Source organism: Megascapheus bottae, chromosome 7 (assembly GCF_031878675.1).
Source record: "Megascapheus bottae isolate mThoBot1 chromosome 7, mThoBot2.hap1, whole genome shotgun sequence".
Classification (NCBI taxonomy): domain Eukaryota; kingdom Metazoa; phylum Chordata; class Mammalia; order Rodentia; family Geomyidae; genus Megascapheus; species Megascapheus bottae.
The window spans coordinates 70791545-70808267 of record NC_143515.1 but is presented as its reverse complement, the minus strand read 5'-3'; positions in this window follow the sequence as shown (position 1 = coordinate 70808267).

Genomic DNA, 16723 nt, shown 5'->3' with positions numbered 1-16723 from the left:
AAAACTGCAGCATCTGAGTAATTTGATATACCAAAAGCTGAGTGGGGCAGCAAAACAAAATGACAAGAGTTTTACCTATAGCAAAACCATAAAAGGTCACCTACCAGAAGGACAGCTCAAATAGAATTTGTTTTCAAATTGTAATATTAAAGAACAATCCCTACAGAAAGTATTATTGTACAGTGTGGAAAGAAAGAAAGAGCAATTTAAATGGTTGGAAGATGCAATCACAGTGAGATAAATTCTACTTTCTCTGTGGTTTTCTATCCCACAGTCTGCCAGCTCAATGGACTGGATGGGTTGGAGAAATTAGCAAGTGCTCCTCTCTCCTTAGAGCTCTTTCCCCCCACTGAGACTACTTCTCCTCTCTGGTCTTACTGAAAACACACTTGCCTCACCAGAAAGCGCGTGGAGGACTGAAGGGGGCCTTTGCTAATGGAGCCCATTGGAGAGGACACCATTAAAAATTCTTTACAACGAAGGGGGCCATTTTGAGTTTCTGAGTCATTAGGCAGGTTTATGGCTTGTCCGTTTGCAAAGGAACTGATGGGGCTCTCCACACAGCCATTTCCCTAAAAATTGGCTCATCTCATGTGGCATTTGTGCACTTCCCACTGGGGCACAGAACTGCTCTGCTGTGGATGAGGCTCCTTTTAGAAGACCCAGCCTTGTCTCTTCTGCAGCACCATTTCACAAAAACACTGTTGCACATGAACAAGCCTGACTCTTTGCAATGAGCTGGTTAAACCAAATAGAAGCCTTCCCTCTGCTATCTGTCACTTCCCAAACATGTATCACGTATAAATTCTTTACCAATCTTAGCTAAGGCTAGACCTGTACTAACTTCAGGATGGATAATTTAGAAGAAAATAATGCTCTGTGTGTGTGTGTGTGTGTGTGTGTGTGTGTGTGTGTGTGTGTGTGTGTTTTAAATATTGACAGACATTTATTGAAAACACAACTTTTGGCATGGTATTTGTGTTTGTCCTTAGGTGAGCTATGCTTCCAGCCTCTTTGTGCATTTGTTATTTTTTAAGTAAGGTCTTACTTTATGATAAGGCTAGCCTGGGCTGTGATCATTCTAGAAATGACAGATGCATTTCACTGAGTCCAGACACTAAGACTTCCCTTTATCTGGGTTAACATGCCTGTGTCATCACACCAGACTATTAGTTAAATGAGAATTTCATTTCCATTTTTGTGCCAGTTACTGTGATTTGAACTTGGGGCCTTGTCTATTTGCTTGGTGTTTTTACTTAAAGTTGGTGTTCTACCACTTGAGCTGTACCTCTACTTTCAGGCCTTTGGCTGGTTTATTGGAGATAAGATTTTTGTGGAATTTTCTTCCTTGGCTGGCTTCAAACTGTGATCCTCAGATCTCAGCCTCCTTAGTTACTAAGATTACAAGAGTGAACAAGTGCCTGAAAGAGTATCAGGGATTTTTAATGTCTAAACTGATCTTTGATCCCTTGATCCTAATAGCTAAGATTGCAGGCTAAAGGTAATAGGCCTGAACTTAAACTACCATCAAGCAGGTGATCCAATTATTCCTTATTCATCATGTCTGCTTTAATCAGAGATGCCGCTGACATTGTCACTGACTTGTCTTTATGCTTTGTCTCTTTGTACCAGAAAAGTTCCCTGAAATCTTTACCACTGGTAGCTCTTTTTGGAATTTACTCATACTGCTTCCTGCCTCAATGTCAATGGCAGTAAGAAGGAATTAGAGAGTTGCTGCAGAGCCGGGGCCAAAGTCAAGCTGGCTGGCATAGTCCTGACTCAAGAATGGGTGGTCATACTGTTAGTCTTTCAATTATACTGTCTGAAAAGACCACAGAATTAGTAACATCCCCAAATAGCTCAGGAATGTTCTGTGTGCTAAGACTGATATCTTAAATTTGTTTCCCATTCCAGCCAGTGGAGCATGAGCCACTACTCTAATATTCTCTTTATCAGACAGGTTGATTCTTGAAAGAAGTCATCAACTTCTTCCTGTCTCACTTCAAACAAAAGAAAAACTGATCTTGAACTAACATTTGCAAAGACTTAAGAGGCTTGTGACCCTCCAGAGCTAGGTTTCTGAGAGCCAATGATTAGGAGACAAGTGACCTAGTCTTTCAAGGTCATCCTTGTCTCTGTTCACTTCCCTTCCGGTTGGTTTTTGGTTTTGATTACATCCGAAGTGGACCTTGGAGTTCCAGAATGTTGGCTTAGAAATGCACCTTGTGTCAGAGATCCCAGTTGAAAAGGTGGGGCTGTGAATCTGTCCACTGCCAGGATGAAAGGTCACAAATCAGACTTGATATATTGTTTGTGTCTTTCTTTGTCTGAGTTTAGAATCATTTTTAAAAGTCAAATAACCAGGGAAATTAAGATTATAATATCAACTCTATTCAGTATAAATCTGATTCTGTGAATGTGGATTAAATACATACCTATAAATTGTACCTTTAGATATTTCCCTACAAATCTAGTCTCTGAATCTACTATAGAATCGAGAGGATGGATATTCCAAATCAATGCTTTTATCTGCACTTTCTTCCTTGAATATAGGTTAAGATATAAAAATAATAGGAAAGAAACCAAATTGGATCAAATAATCCAGAATGACTTTGAAGCAACAGGTAAGAAGTGAGATAGCACTGACCAGCAGAGACAAAATCAAATAAAGCAAAGAAACACCCCGTACTTGGTCTAATGCATGAAAGTTACTTTACAAATGCTTGATCCCTTCCTTTACCAACCTCTTGTAACCAAAACCAGTATACCAGAGGATACCCTGGCTCTGTACCACAGGAAAGGACCTTTCCTAAAGTCTGAGCTCACACTGTAATAGATGAACTTTTGGAATGTGATAATGTGTAGCTTCCATGAGTAACTTAAGAATGATAAACCTGGGCCTGACACTTATTGGAGGATGAATTTAAATATTTATTTTATAACAATTTAAGGATCTTGATTTTTTAATAATACTTTTGATGGATGGTGGGTGAGTAGATTGAAGTATGTATGGATGGCTGGATAGATAGAAGGGTAGATGGCTGGATGGGTGGATTGCTTGTCTTTACGACATCACCAAGTGAATCATTTCAGTCATCACCTTCCTATTAAGAAACAACCAATTTATCCTGACATGAGCTGGGATTAGAGTTTAATAATACATTTTCCAGCACTCAGACAAGGGACCTATTAGGCTAGTAATAGAAGCTGCACTTTTAGGCCAGCTATTTGTGGCAAAATGATTGTTCAATATATTTTGAAACTCCTCCATAATCCATCTAGTGCATCTTCTAGGGTCTGGAGAGGCTGTGAGAAATACTCCAGAAGACAAGATGGCATTACAGCATTACAAAAAAAGCACAGATCTACTCATGTATTTTATGTATTGGGATTATGCCCATAAATTTATTTAAATAGAATGATTTGTTGTGAAATCATGGATCCATATGAATCAATTTTTTAATTCTCTTCTTCTATGTAGATCTATAGAAAATTAATGAAAATAATCTCAATGATTAAGGAAGCTTTGAGAGCCTTGATTATTTTAAGTATTTCCTCAATAAGTAGATAGGAAACGTTTATATCTCTATATACACATATATAGATATACATACATACATATATATTATATTTTGGTAAGTCAATAAAGGGTCTTAGAATATCTTAGAAACAAGCCAGTAGTTTTAAATATTTCCTCTGAAATCTTTAGAAATTCAGTTCAAATATTTTGAATTTTGTGAGAATCCATTTTCTCCATTCATAAAATAAAGAGGCTCATGAAATTCCAGAGGGCAGGCAGCTAGTTATTTTGGAGCTGTGTTCTCTTGGACATTTTTTGCCTGAGTAGGCTTCAAACTGCGATTCTCCACATCTTAGCCTCCTGTGTAGCTAGGATTATAGGTATGAGTCACTGCTACTCATCTGGAATTACTACAGTTTAAGAACATTTGTGGCCTGTGTATTTCCATTAAAAGAAGATAAACACATCAAATATCAACATTGTAACATAAAATGTGTTGATGGACTTGAAGGTTTTAAGACTTCAAAGGGGAAATTTTAGAGAGAAATGTGATAATTGTCTTGATACATTTCATTTTTTTCCCTTCTCAAAGTGAGAAATCCAAGGACTAAGGGTTAGAAAGGAGATAAAGCAAACCAGATCTACAGGAACTTTCTGGGAAAGGATTTTTGTGTAACTTTCCTCTTTAGACAAAATTACCAATGAAAACCTTAAGCATGATGCAGAAAATTCTGGCAATAGATGAAAAATGTTACTTACTGGGTGAACTCCAACAGCAGCCTGAGTTAATTGCAGGCTCGCTTGTCAGAAGTTTTCCTAAGAGCTTGTTAGAAGCGTGGAGAATCAAAGTGGGTTCAAGCGGTGTGGGTCTCTGTAATGGCAGGGATGGGGGCAGTGACGTGGGATGGAGTAGCAGACACAAGTTAAAGAAAAGAATGGCACATGGAAAGGTGACTGGATAGAGGTGGAGGCAGCCAGATGTTGGAGTCTAACTGGGTCCGGGGGACACATGGGCGGGGAGATACTGGCAGTGCACATTTAGTACAGGGTGTGGGTGTGGAGGCCAAATAAGCCAACAAGCAGGTCAAGGGAAAGGGAAGTAGGCAGTGGTTGAGTGGATGTTGTTAAACTCCAGCAGGATGAAATAGCACCTGTGTCACTTGTCAAGAAATCAATTTTGTTAGTGATGCACGGTCAGAATCTGATGTACAGGGGTTAAAGTTACCTAATTCAGGTAATTAATACATTTCTTTTTGAACAGTATTACCCTCTCCTTCATTTGCTCACAGTATTTCTCCTCCCAGGTCTCCTGAAATGTAAAATTCATTTCCATTCTACAGACACATTCCATTCCATTTCTGGGCCATTTGTCATTCCTTTGGGCTTGGTGTTTTGCTACAAAACAAGCATGTTTTTGCATCTGTTTCCTACTTCATGTGTGTATGATTTCCGAGGACAGGTAACTAAAAGCCACAGTGGGAGTTCATAAGATGTGAAATCTAGATGTTCCAAATATCCATTCAAAGTGGAACCAATTTATACTCTCTCTGACAATATAAGAGATCCTCCATACCCTTGCATCTTTGCTGACACCTGTTAACTGTCTAGAACAACTGTAAAGTTCTTGGAGCCATGTAGGAAGGACACCTAGGACACACCACCAACCTCTGGTTGCAATGGCAGCTGTTCCTGCCATGGTAACAGCTGTTACATAAGGGCATGATCAATCTCATTTTGAATGAATGCTACCATTGTATGATGTTATGCAATCAAGGAAGGAAGTCCTGAGAGGATGCGGACTTGTCCAAGGTTGTGCTGTGAGAAAATCACAAAGTTGATTCCACCTGATTTGACTCTAGCATAAGCATCATATTCATACATCCCCACCCAACCTCTGTAAGCAGCACTGATATTTCATACCATTTCATTTGCCATAGAAACTTGGATGGAAGGAAGGTATTGATGGCCTGTAGTCTTAGCTACACAGGAAACTGAGAACTGAGGATTGTGGTTCAAAGCCAGCTCCAGCAGAAGTCCCAAAGGCTCTTATTTCTAATTAACCAGCAAATATCTAGAAGTGTAGGTATGGCTCAAGTGATAGAGCATCAGCCTTGAGTGACAAAACAAAACAAAACAAAACAAGAGAGAGAGTATGTGGTCTTGAGTTCAAGTCCTGGTACCAGGCGGGGAGGAGGGGAACCTTGAAAAAAAAAAAAAAACCAGCCTTGATAGTTTAACACCTGAATTGAGAAGTCTAATGACTCTGGTCCAAAGGGCAGTTCCATACTATGTGACCATGTAGAAAGATCATGTGGAACACATATTTGGCACCTTCCTTGCCAAGCCCGGGGACTTGGTGCCCACTATCTGCCAGGAGGACCCTGGAAGACTTCCCTGCCACAGAGTTTCAGAACAGAGGGCAGCAGCTGGAGCTGGAGCCCAGCTCCCACCTCCCCAAGGCCGCCCAGGGACGGAGTTCCTTTCCCACCTGCTCTGTGAGCCGTGCTTGCCGCAGCGGTCTCCCTGGGGCAGGCGCTGCCTCATCTGACAGGCCATAATTTGGGTCATTACACTCTCCCATGGGCAGTAATGACATTTTTTCTTTTCTAGACACGACCGCTGTGCAGTTGCCTCCTGGGAGGGTGAGTTGATTACTACCTCCTTGCTTTCCCCAGGCAGGCCCCTGAACACACACAAAACTGGCTTCTGGAGTCCACTGCCCGAGCTGGTCCAGCTTCCTGTTCTGGGGCTCTTGTCTTTGTTGCTCTAGGGAAGAGAAATCTTTCAAAAGAGTCATACTCCACAAGCCTCTAGACTAGGGAATAGTGTGGAAATTGGTAAGGGCCACAGGGAGAGTGCCTTGCTCAAAAATAGCTCTTAATTTTCCCCACAGGGATGTTTAAGTTAGCAAGTTCAGGGGCAGCTGAAGTGCAGAGAGGCCCTCCGCTTAGCAAGAATGATGAGACATAACTGGCTCAGGCCAGGTTCATTCAGGAACTATGTTTGATGAGCCACAGTGGAGGAAGAAAACCTGTTCTGATGAAGGGGAGCAGAAGGGAAAGCCGCCCCCTCTCCCCCAGCTCATCTTCTGCGTGCTGGAGGGTCACAGATGGGGAGGCAGGATGGTGATGGATACATGTAATTCTGGCTTTACCTTCCAAGACTGTCAAATTGTCAGCTTTCCCCGAAGCAGCACTTAGAGAGATGGTGTGGCTGGATGGATTAAACACACTGACCTCAAGGTCAGAGAAAACAGGATCCGGTGGTGTTCTGCCAATTACTTCTTTAGGGATGTTGGCAAGACAGGCATATACTCCAAACCACTTCCTCATTTGTCAAATGAGGGACTGCTTTCCGTCTTAGGGTCCTTCCTATCATAATGCACAGAGTTTGATGGCCGTGCCTCTTAAAAGGAGCCATATTTCTATAAAATTACCGTAGAGGGTGCCTGTGGTTGATACTTCTGTTGTCTGGGCCCTGTGGTAGGTGACTCTGTTTTCTACCTGCAATGCTGAGAGCGCTTACTGTGGCCATGTCCATGACAGGGTCTAGTCACTTCAGGCTCCCTGGAGGGCAGATGGAATGAGTTGAATGTTTTGTACCTGTGCTTCTGGAGGGCTGGGGCCAGCACTTCTAAGAACTGAGAGTCATGACTCATACATCCATGTAATTGTAGGTCACGTGCGTATGTGCTGTTCACATTCTTAGGTAAACCTGATTATGCCTTTGATAACTAAGTGCCTGTGGAAGGCCTTGGATGGAAGTTCTTAACCAGATGCCACTTTTGTCTTGAGAGGGCATAAAGGAGAACCACAGAGGGACAGGGTAACACAATGGAATGATAGCCCTTGTTGGACAGAGAGCAGACACTGGAAGGCAGGGTGGGCTGAGCTGTTGCTGCTGAGGGCAGAAGGAAACTGTGCTGCTCTGTAGTCTTTGAGTCAATGCTGCGATGGGCCAGTGAATACTGTGCTGTTACTCCGGGCAGAGTGAGTCTGTGGACTAAGAGCCTGAAATAAACATGGCCTTCATTTCCACCTTGACTGCTGTCTTTGTCTCTGACCAGTCCAAATCAAAGACAATCTGAAAAGGAAGAACCCAACTTACAAGATACCACCATAAATAGTTTTATAGACTTGGTGACATGTAAACCACAGAAATTTATTTCTCAGATTTTGGGCATCTGGAAGTCGGAGATCAAAGTGTTAGCATAGCATGGTTGGATTTGGGTGAGGGCACTCTTTCTGGCTCTCCATGGTCCACTCTGCTGGGTTCCCACATTGTGGAAAGAGGGTGACACACTGCCTTTCTTTGACATGGATGATAATTCTAGTCTACTTTTTTTTGCCAGTCCTGGGGCTTGAACTCAGGGCCTGAGAACTCTCCTTGGGCTTTCTCAAGGCTAGAGCTCTACCACTTGAGCAACAGTACCACTTGTGGCTTTTTCTATGAATGTGGTAACAAAAAAATCAAACTCTGGTCTTTGTGCATGCTAGGCAAGCACTATACCATTAGGCCAAACTCCTGGCCCTAATTCTATTCTGGAAGGCTCCACTTTACCTCATGACCTCCCGAAGTCCAGGTCTAATACAGCACAGTGGGGTTAGCATTGAATGTGGCCTTGGAAGGAACACTAGACACTCTGTCCATTGCCCAAGTGGCATCTCTGTGAGCAGCAGGGACTAATCTATCTGCTAATTCAATTTAGTACCATATTCCTGTCTTTTCATCCATCCTTATAAACCCAGATTTCAAACCTTTTGAAATTACCTTTTGCCAGTAATGTAATTAATGAGTTATTTGTTTGAATTACCTTAATGTTCAGAAGTCACCAGCTAATTATTTCTTTCTAAAGTAATTTCCTTTGAAGTGGTAAATAGGAGTAAGTGTGCCTTCAAAGTGGCTGGATCTCTTTTGCTTTCCTGACAGGCCTCATGGGGAGGGTTCAGGCTCTGGACTGGCCTCAAGTGACCATCACCTCTATATAAACATCTAGAGTCTAAAGTGTACATGTCAGCAACAGCTGGAATAGGAAGAGTGAAAAAGTATCTCTACATTCTCTTTGCTTTACTGGCAGAAATGGGTATTGGTCAGACAGAGGAGCCATCATAGTAGACTGTGAAATGCCAATTAAGCCAATGAAGGCATTCAAAATCTGAGAACACGTTGGTGGTTTTGTGTGAGTGTTTGAAGGTTCTACATGCAGAAGTGGTTGTAACAAGGAAATGAGAAAAGAGTCCTAACCCTTGAGGTCCCTGGCAGAGGAACTTGGGATCAAGGGCTGGCATTGTGCTGTCCAGGTGGTTATCAGACACACTTTGGAGATGAAAAATATTCTGTATATCACAGCTGAAGTCTAAAAAATGCTCATATTAGCTACAGAGGCTGCTTCTCTGACTTCTGCTTCTCTATCAAATACAGCCAAGACTGAGTAATTTCCTGTTGAGAGCACAGAGCATCCATTTCTGGAAGACTCCTCCCAGTTTGGAAAGACAGTTGGCTGTGGTGCTGACACCTGGCTTGCTGACTATATGAGGGGTTGAGAAAGTAACTCATTGCTTTCAGCCAAGGCTGAGTATGCCACTCAACACTGCTAAATAGCTATGGGTATCAGGAATCAGGAAAAGCTATGGGTATTAGGAAAGGCTGAGAGCTGCCTTCCATGATTCCCATGCATGCTCTATAGAGATAGATACAAGGTAGAAAATTGAATCCAACATCCTTGATTATCCTAGGTTTTCATTTACCCATCCTGCGGATCTTCTCCCATTTTGTACTGAGGTTTTCTATAGCATTTCAGTGGTTTGTCTCAAAAGGATACTAATCAATACCTGATTATGATCTCTGAGTCACCTTACAAAGGGCCTCTCATCCTAGGAAATTGTGATGCCAGAAGTCTGGGCTGTGCTGTCAGTAGTTGGTGGATAGGTGGATACATGCCTTGAGCATGAGAAAGAATGCCCCAGGGAAAAGAAGCATCTTTTTAGTCTATGGTAGTTAAGTACTGTATGTCTGCCTTTCTGTCTAACATACACACACACACACACACACACACACACACACACACACACACACACACACACCTTACTTGGAACATGGTCAGTGGTAAATACTGAACTTGATTTTCATATTGGTATACTCTGCCTGATATGACACCTCCATAATGGTTCATTTTCTCTTCCAGTCTTTCAGGAATATACAGTGAGCAGTACAAGACAGGTGTGCTATAGTACGCCATTCTGATTTTTGACTCCATCTGCAGGTACAGAGATTATAAGTCTACTCTCCCAGGCAGTTACATCTTACAGGACAAGAACTTTATCTTCTGCTTTGATTTTTGGACCCAACTCTAGAACAATTTATAGTGTAATCTGAATAAGTAACTTGTCTTTGTTAAGTAAAGACTGGAGAGGGTTTTGTTCCTTTCTCTAGCTAGAAAATGGGATTAAAGCCTTGGACATTCAGAGGTAGGCATTAGTTCTTGTGGCTGGATTGCCGGATTTGTCTGCAGTGTTTGTTCCTAGCTGATGGATAAATTGATTCCTCCTCACCCCTGGGTCAGAAGTTCACTGGATAGGGATTTGGGATCCCAGAAGTCTTCATCTCAATGCCTGTCTTCTACCTCTGAAGTGGCACAGGATTAGATAAAGACAAGATTCTCTTCAGCTTGCAATAAGATTCCTGGAGCAGAATTAAGGAACAAATAAGGTTATAATCTCAGACACAAATCATCTGTTAACTTGGGATGAATGAGTAACGTGAATGTCATCTCTCAGTTTCCTCATTAGATTCTACCCAGATGGAATCTAAAGTTTCATTTTTCTTGTGACAGTTTCTGTATGGAGAAGTATTGAGAAAACTCTTGCAGTAAACTCTGGATTATGCCATTCATAATTGGTCCCTTCAATGCTATAGAACTTGAAGTTCTCCTCGTTGATGGCTCTAGCTTGCTTTCACCAGTTATCACCCTTGAAGGAAAAAGTTCCCTCCAGGGGACTCCACCTCAATATCCTCATCCGTAGGATGGATAAATTGACCTAGAGAAGCTCCAGATATGCCAAAGATAACATAGATCTCATGTCTGTATTTAGAATGTGTATGGACTTGTGGAACTGGGGTAGGGGGAGAATACTCAGAGATGTGGAAGCTAAAGGGATGGGACAAACGGGGATGGAATAGGAAGTTGCTTGAGGAAGGATTTACCACAATAGAAATTCCTTTCTATGATACAAGATTATCAAAGAAACAAACAAGCTTATAAGGCTCTCAGGAGATAATCCTGACCAGTTACAATGTCCCTTGGAGAAGCATGGTTCAGTCCTATAAAGTAGACATAACAGAATGACTATGGCAGATGGTGGATCAAAAGGCTCTGAGAAATGAGCATGTTAGGATGTGGTGTGCCATGTACTCTGGAAAACTCACCAGCTGGCTATATTTAGTGGGAGGACCCAGAAGATGCTCCGTTTCTCAAAGCAATAAGAGAGGTACTAGAAAGAAGCATCAGCATCTCCCAGAACTCATCAGAGACTGTCTCCAAGGACCAGGACTGGCAGTTGGAGCATTTAGAGAACTAATAGCAGTAGGATAATAAGATCCCCAAATAATAATGTCTGTGTGGAAAAGTTAAAACTATGCTAATGAGGTAAAGTCAGAATGGTAAATAGATGTTGTGTCCCAATTATGTGGATATGGGAGTCAAAGAACTAAGAGGTAAAAGAAGGAATAGCCCATTTTATCAGCAATTCCAGAAAAATATTGGGGGGACTTCCCAAAATCTGGGATCTACAGGTTAATAAATTAGGTTCAGATTTCCCAAAGTACCATTATTAAACTAATAGACTTAACAAGAATTGCAATAAAAATTAAGCTTTCATGCTTATAAGTGGCCAGCAAGCAAGATAGGCATTATTATGTGATGGATATTAGACTTTGGTTAATCAGGTAGAGATAGTGTTACACACAAAGACAGAGAAAATGACTTTTGTATTTGAGCATCTCTGGACATACCTTTGCCTAATTTTAATAGAAATTAGATAGGTGTGGCAAGTTTGGCCTGAGAAAGGCTTGGTGACCCTGGGGTGGAGATCCCATAAAGAGGAAGTTCTGAGTCATGCCAAGTAGACAGATGGAGGATAAGGAGCACTGAGAAGGGGTAACAGATATGGAGATAAGTAATATTAGTTGATACCTTGAGATCAGTTACAAGAGAAGAGGTAAATTGTCCTACTATTAATCCTCTTAAAAGTGTAGGTCAGATAGAAAGGCTCCCATGAATGTTAGGAAACCTGATCTCAGAACTGTGGATGAACTTCAAGGGAATACAGAATTGTGTTGACCAAATCTTCGCCAAGAGTGCACGTCTTACATTTTCTAACCTTCCATCACCAGCCTGTTCCTGGACTTGTCCTCCCATTGAGGGGCTCTTCCCCTTTAAGGAGCCTTTAAATATCGGAGCTATAATGTTAAGCAGAGTCATATAAATTCTGTCAGAAAGGGCAAGAACATTCTTTCCTTAAGAAGGAGCAGCAGGACACAGCATATATTTGCTAGATCTCCTCTGGTCTTTTACATATTCATTTGCCTGACAATCTTTGACTACAGACCTCAATATATACCTATTTTCCCCTCAGTAACTTGGAGACACATTATATAAATCATGTACATTTTATAAACTTGAGCAAAGCAACCCTGACTATCATATACTAGACTCCAAGTCAGCAAACTTGGTGATTTAAGCTCCAGGCAGTAAATATTTTGTGTTTCAGCACCAAACAAAACCTCTGCTCAAGTTCTTCAACTCTAGGTGAAAGCTACCAGACATGATATGTGAATAATTTGGGCTTTTTTTAAATCTTCTGGTAAGACTTAATTTATAAAAGTAAATGCTAGAGCAGATTTGGCTTGCAGACTGTCTCTAGCCACAGTTGTTGAGCTACATAATACATGAAAGTTGTGAGGATCACTAGTTTTGTTATTTTGTTCAGTCGTCAAAAAAGTGTTTTAGAGGGGTAGGGAGTTTGGCCTAGTGCTTGCCTAGCATCCACCAAGTCCAGGGTTTGATTCCTCAGTACCACATACAAAGAAAAAGCTGGAAGTGGTGCTGTGGCTCAAGTGGTAGAGCTCTAGCCTTGAAAAAGCCCAAGGACAGTGCTCAGTCCCTGAGCTCAAGTCCAGGACTGACCAGAAAAGAAAAAAATGCTTTAGACAATCTACAACTCTCTCTCTTCTCTCTCTCTCTCTCTCTCTCTCTCTCTCTCTCTCTCTCTCTCTCTCTCTCTCTCTCTCTCTCTCTCTTTCTCTCCTCTGTCTGTCTGTCTCTGACTCTCAGTCTGCCTCCTTCTCTCTCTCAGTTTCTCTCTCTCTCTCTCTCTCTCTCTCTTTCTCTGACTCTCTCTCTCTCTCTTTCTCTGACTCTCTCTCTCTCTCTCTCTTTCTCTGACTCTCTCTCTCTCTCAGTTTCTCTCCTCTGTCTGTCTCTGACTCTCAGTCTGCCTCCTTCTCTCTCTCTCAGTTTCTCTCTCTCTCTCTCTCTCTCTCTCTCTCTCTCTCTCTCTCTCTCTCTCTCTCTCTCTCTCTCTCTTTCTCTCCTCTCTCTGTCTCTGTCTGTCTGTCTCTGACTCTGTCTGCCCCCCCACTCTCTCTCTGTGCCTGTTCTAGGTCTTGAATTGAAGTTTTTTATGCTCCAGTTTCCATCTCTAGCTTTTTTCATTAATTAATTGGAGATATGAGTCTCTCATGTTTGTCTGCCTGGGCTAAGTTTGAACCATGGTCCTCAAATCTCAGCCTCTTGAGTAGCTAGCCACTGGAAGTAAAGCACAGGTGCCTGGTTAGACAAATTCTTTTGATATATAGGTCTATATTATGCAAAGATAAGCAAAAATAATTCCTATCTTATAGGAGATTATAGAGAAGTAAAGGTGAGTTGTGGTGGTACAGCTTGTTACTATTTCAATGGATTAATGGGACAGAGAAAAATGTATATCCAGTGAGAAGGGTGGAGATACTCATTTCAGACCCTGTTATAACTCTATATGTCCACAGGTACAGCATACATTTAGGCTAGATGGAAAAGATTTGTGATAAGAGATCCAGCTAGAAAGTCAGACAGGGGCCAGAGATACAGGATTTTATTCCAAGTGCAATGGGAACAGCCCAAGTGTTTTAATCACAGGACAATATGAGTTGAATTCCATTAAGAGTTCTCTAAAAGCAGAGAGCTAGATGATTGGATAGGGTTAGGAGGTGGCCCAAGTAGAACTATAGTGTTTAATCACCTCTGATGTTTATACAACCTACCTCCAAACTAAATTTATTATTTGTTTTTTTCCAAATTTTCTAGAGCATACCTGTCAAGGAGGTGGTAGGTATTTATTTTTCTTTCTGTTTACTCTTTTCCAAGCAGTGTGGGATAGAAAAGTTGGGAGCTCAGTATATAGTTGTTAATTCAATAAAATGGATGAATGAAAATTTCCCTGCTATTGTAATAAGGAAGAGGGTGTAGAAACTCCAGTTTTCATTTTCATCCAAGGACTGGAAGCAGCAGATATCTTTAGCAAATCAATTCACAAACATTTGGACTGTGGGAAGTTCCAAAATGACATAGATTGGCAGTAGCCAAGATTGAAACTGAGATATGTTAGCATTTCCACAAGGGAAGCTCCCCAGAGCAATCTGTTCAGAAATGGCTTAGGAATCTAGAAGTCTGCATTTGATGTTGGTTCTTTTTGCTGTTGTTGTTTTCATCCCAACTCTAATTTATTATGTGAACTTGGCCATGGAACCTTTTCCTATAACTCCCTGTGAAATGAAATTGGTTCCTATCTCAGGATAGCTGAGAGGGATCAGATCATAGTAGGTGCTCAGAAAACCCCTTCCCAATTTTAATAGGGTGTAGAATTGGATTCCTTAATGGGCAAGGGGATGAAGAGTAAATTTTGTATGGTAAATCATCTCCCATCACTTTCTATGTCCCAAAATTATGGTCAGAGGTTCCAGGCTTTTCTGTCCTGGCTCTGTAAGCTATTGTCATGTCCTTTCTGAACAGTAGGCGGAGAAATCCAGCAGGACACTGGATCCCTATAGCATCCTGTCTGGGCCAGCCTTCCCTAGACACTGGGGATAATTTCAGATCCCTGAGCATATGTGACTTTAGTGAGCTTAGAGGTCCTGTGTGGAAGTTGGTCATTTGTATCATAGGAGCTATTCAGGCCCAGGTTTCAAAGATTTTCCCTATTTAATTTTTGTCCATCTGCATGACTCTCTCCTAGAGCAATGATTTATGTGCAAACATTGCAACTGAAGGTAACCTGAAAAATGAGAGAAAGAGAAAGAGAGAGAGAGAGAGAGAGAGAGAGAGAGAGAGAGAGAGAGAGAGAGAGAGAGAGAGAGAGAGAGAGAGGGAGAGAGAGAGGGGGAGGGAGGGAGGGAGGGAGGGAGGGAAGGAGGGAGGGAGGGAGAATGTACTGAACATTAACATTTCTGATTTTACCAAATCTGCCTCATGACTGAGTCTGACCCTAGCATAACATGGGAGAAAGGTCTTGGGCCACATTTAGAGGAGCTAACAGTGAGAAAAGAAACACTCCTGCTTTTTTTTTTAGTTAGAATGGTGGCTAGATCACAGACTCTAGACAGGGAATGAGACTGAGCTCTCTAGACAGACTCTAGACAGGGAATGAGGCTGAGTTCTCAGTAGATGCAAATCTCTGGGTGCTGGATCTAAAGTTGACATCTCTACCCTAAGAAGCTCATGTAATACCACATTCAAGTACCATGGTGGGGGTCCACAGCCATAATCCAATATCTAGGAGGTACCTAATCCAGGTTGATGAGCCTGGACAGGGTACTGTGAGACTAGAAGTGCTGTCTGTGTGTTTCTCATCCTGATGTGAACTTGCAGACCACATCTGGCATCATGATGGACTTAGTACTCTAGTCCAGCTGTGAGAGGAATGAGGAAGTCTGTGGCAGAGCTCTTTCAGAGGGAAGGATGGTGAGAGAAGGATGTGATGGACTAGGTCCTTCATCTTGAAGGGATAATTCTGAAGACTGAGAGGTGCCTAGAGTGAGGTAGAAAAGGACGTAGATGTTCCACTTAAACATCAGTGAATCCAGGGGTACAAGACATACAGCTGGAGTTCTCTCGGTGAGCTCTAGGACTGGCTCACATTGGCTCATGAGAAATGCTATACCATGACTAGTGGCATCATTATGGTAGCGTGAAGTTGGTCGCGGAGAGAGTAATTTGCACCACAGACATTAAATCAGGTGTGTTTTGTGTCATGGATAGCTGGCTATTATATATTTGCCAGCATCATACTAGCAGGATGAAACCATAAAACGGAAAGAAAGGATTTGTATCTTATCTCCCAACTCATTCTAGTCTATATAGTTGGGCATGAGGAAGCCCTGATATGAGACTTCAAAATATGTATTATAAAATACTAGTTGTGTGTATTTTATGTGTCTTTTGGAGTTTATAATGCATAGTATATTCAAGGCTCCAAGAAGTCTGCATAAAGAAATCTGCTTAATTTTAATGCATGTATAATTCACTTGGCAATTTTGTTAAAATTCAGGTCTGGAGTAAGAGCTGAGTCTCTGTGTTTTTGAGAAGCTATGAAGGGGTATTGATACTATCAGTCCAGGGACCATTCTTTGAGAAATGATAATTTAGAATCTATCAATGCTTTCTTAATCATGGCACTCACTATTTTAAATATTTTACATTTGTATGCATTAATTATATAAGAGGGTTCTATAGTGAAGTATATGTATATGTGTGTGTATATATAATATACATAGTATGCATGTGGTCTTTGTTCAAATCTACTCTCCTTATTACTCATTTTCATTCATATCCTCCATTATATTTTTAAATAATTATGATGAGCTTCACTTTTCTATTTCCATGCCATTCATATCAAGCTCACTCCCAAGACCCTTATCTTTTTTGTTTCCTTCTTCTTACAAACAGTCTCCCTTTTACCTTCATGTCACTTTAGCACTATATTTTTAAAGTATAAATAATGTGTGTTGGCATTCTGTACAACTCTTGCACTAGTAGCATATTGAGGACATTTTGCCTATGGGGCATGTCTATTGAGGCAAATGGATTTGGGAAGTCCTAACGTCACCAGGGCAAGGTACTGTAGAGTCCACAGGAGGAGTAAATGTCTCAGGGGAGACTACAGTTTTCAA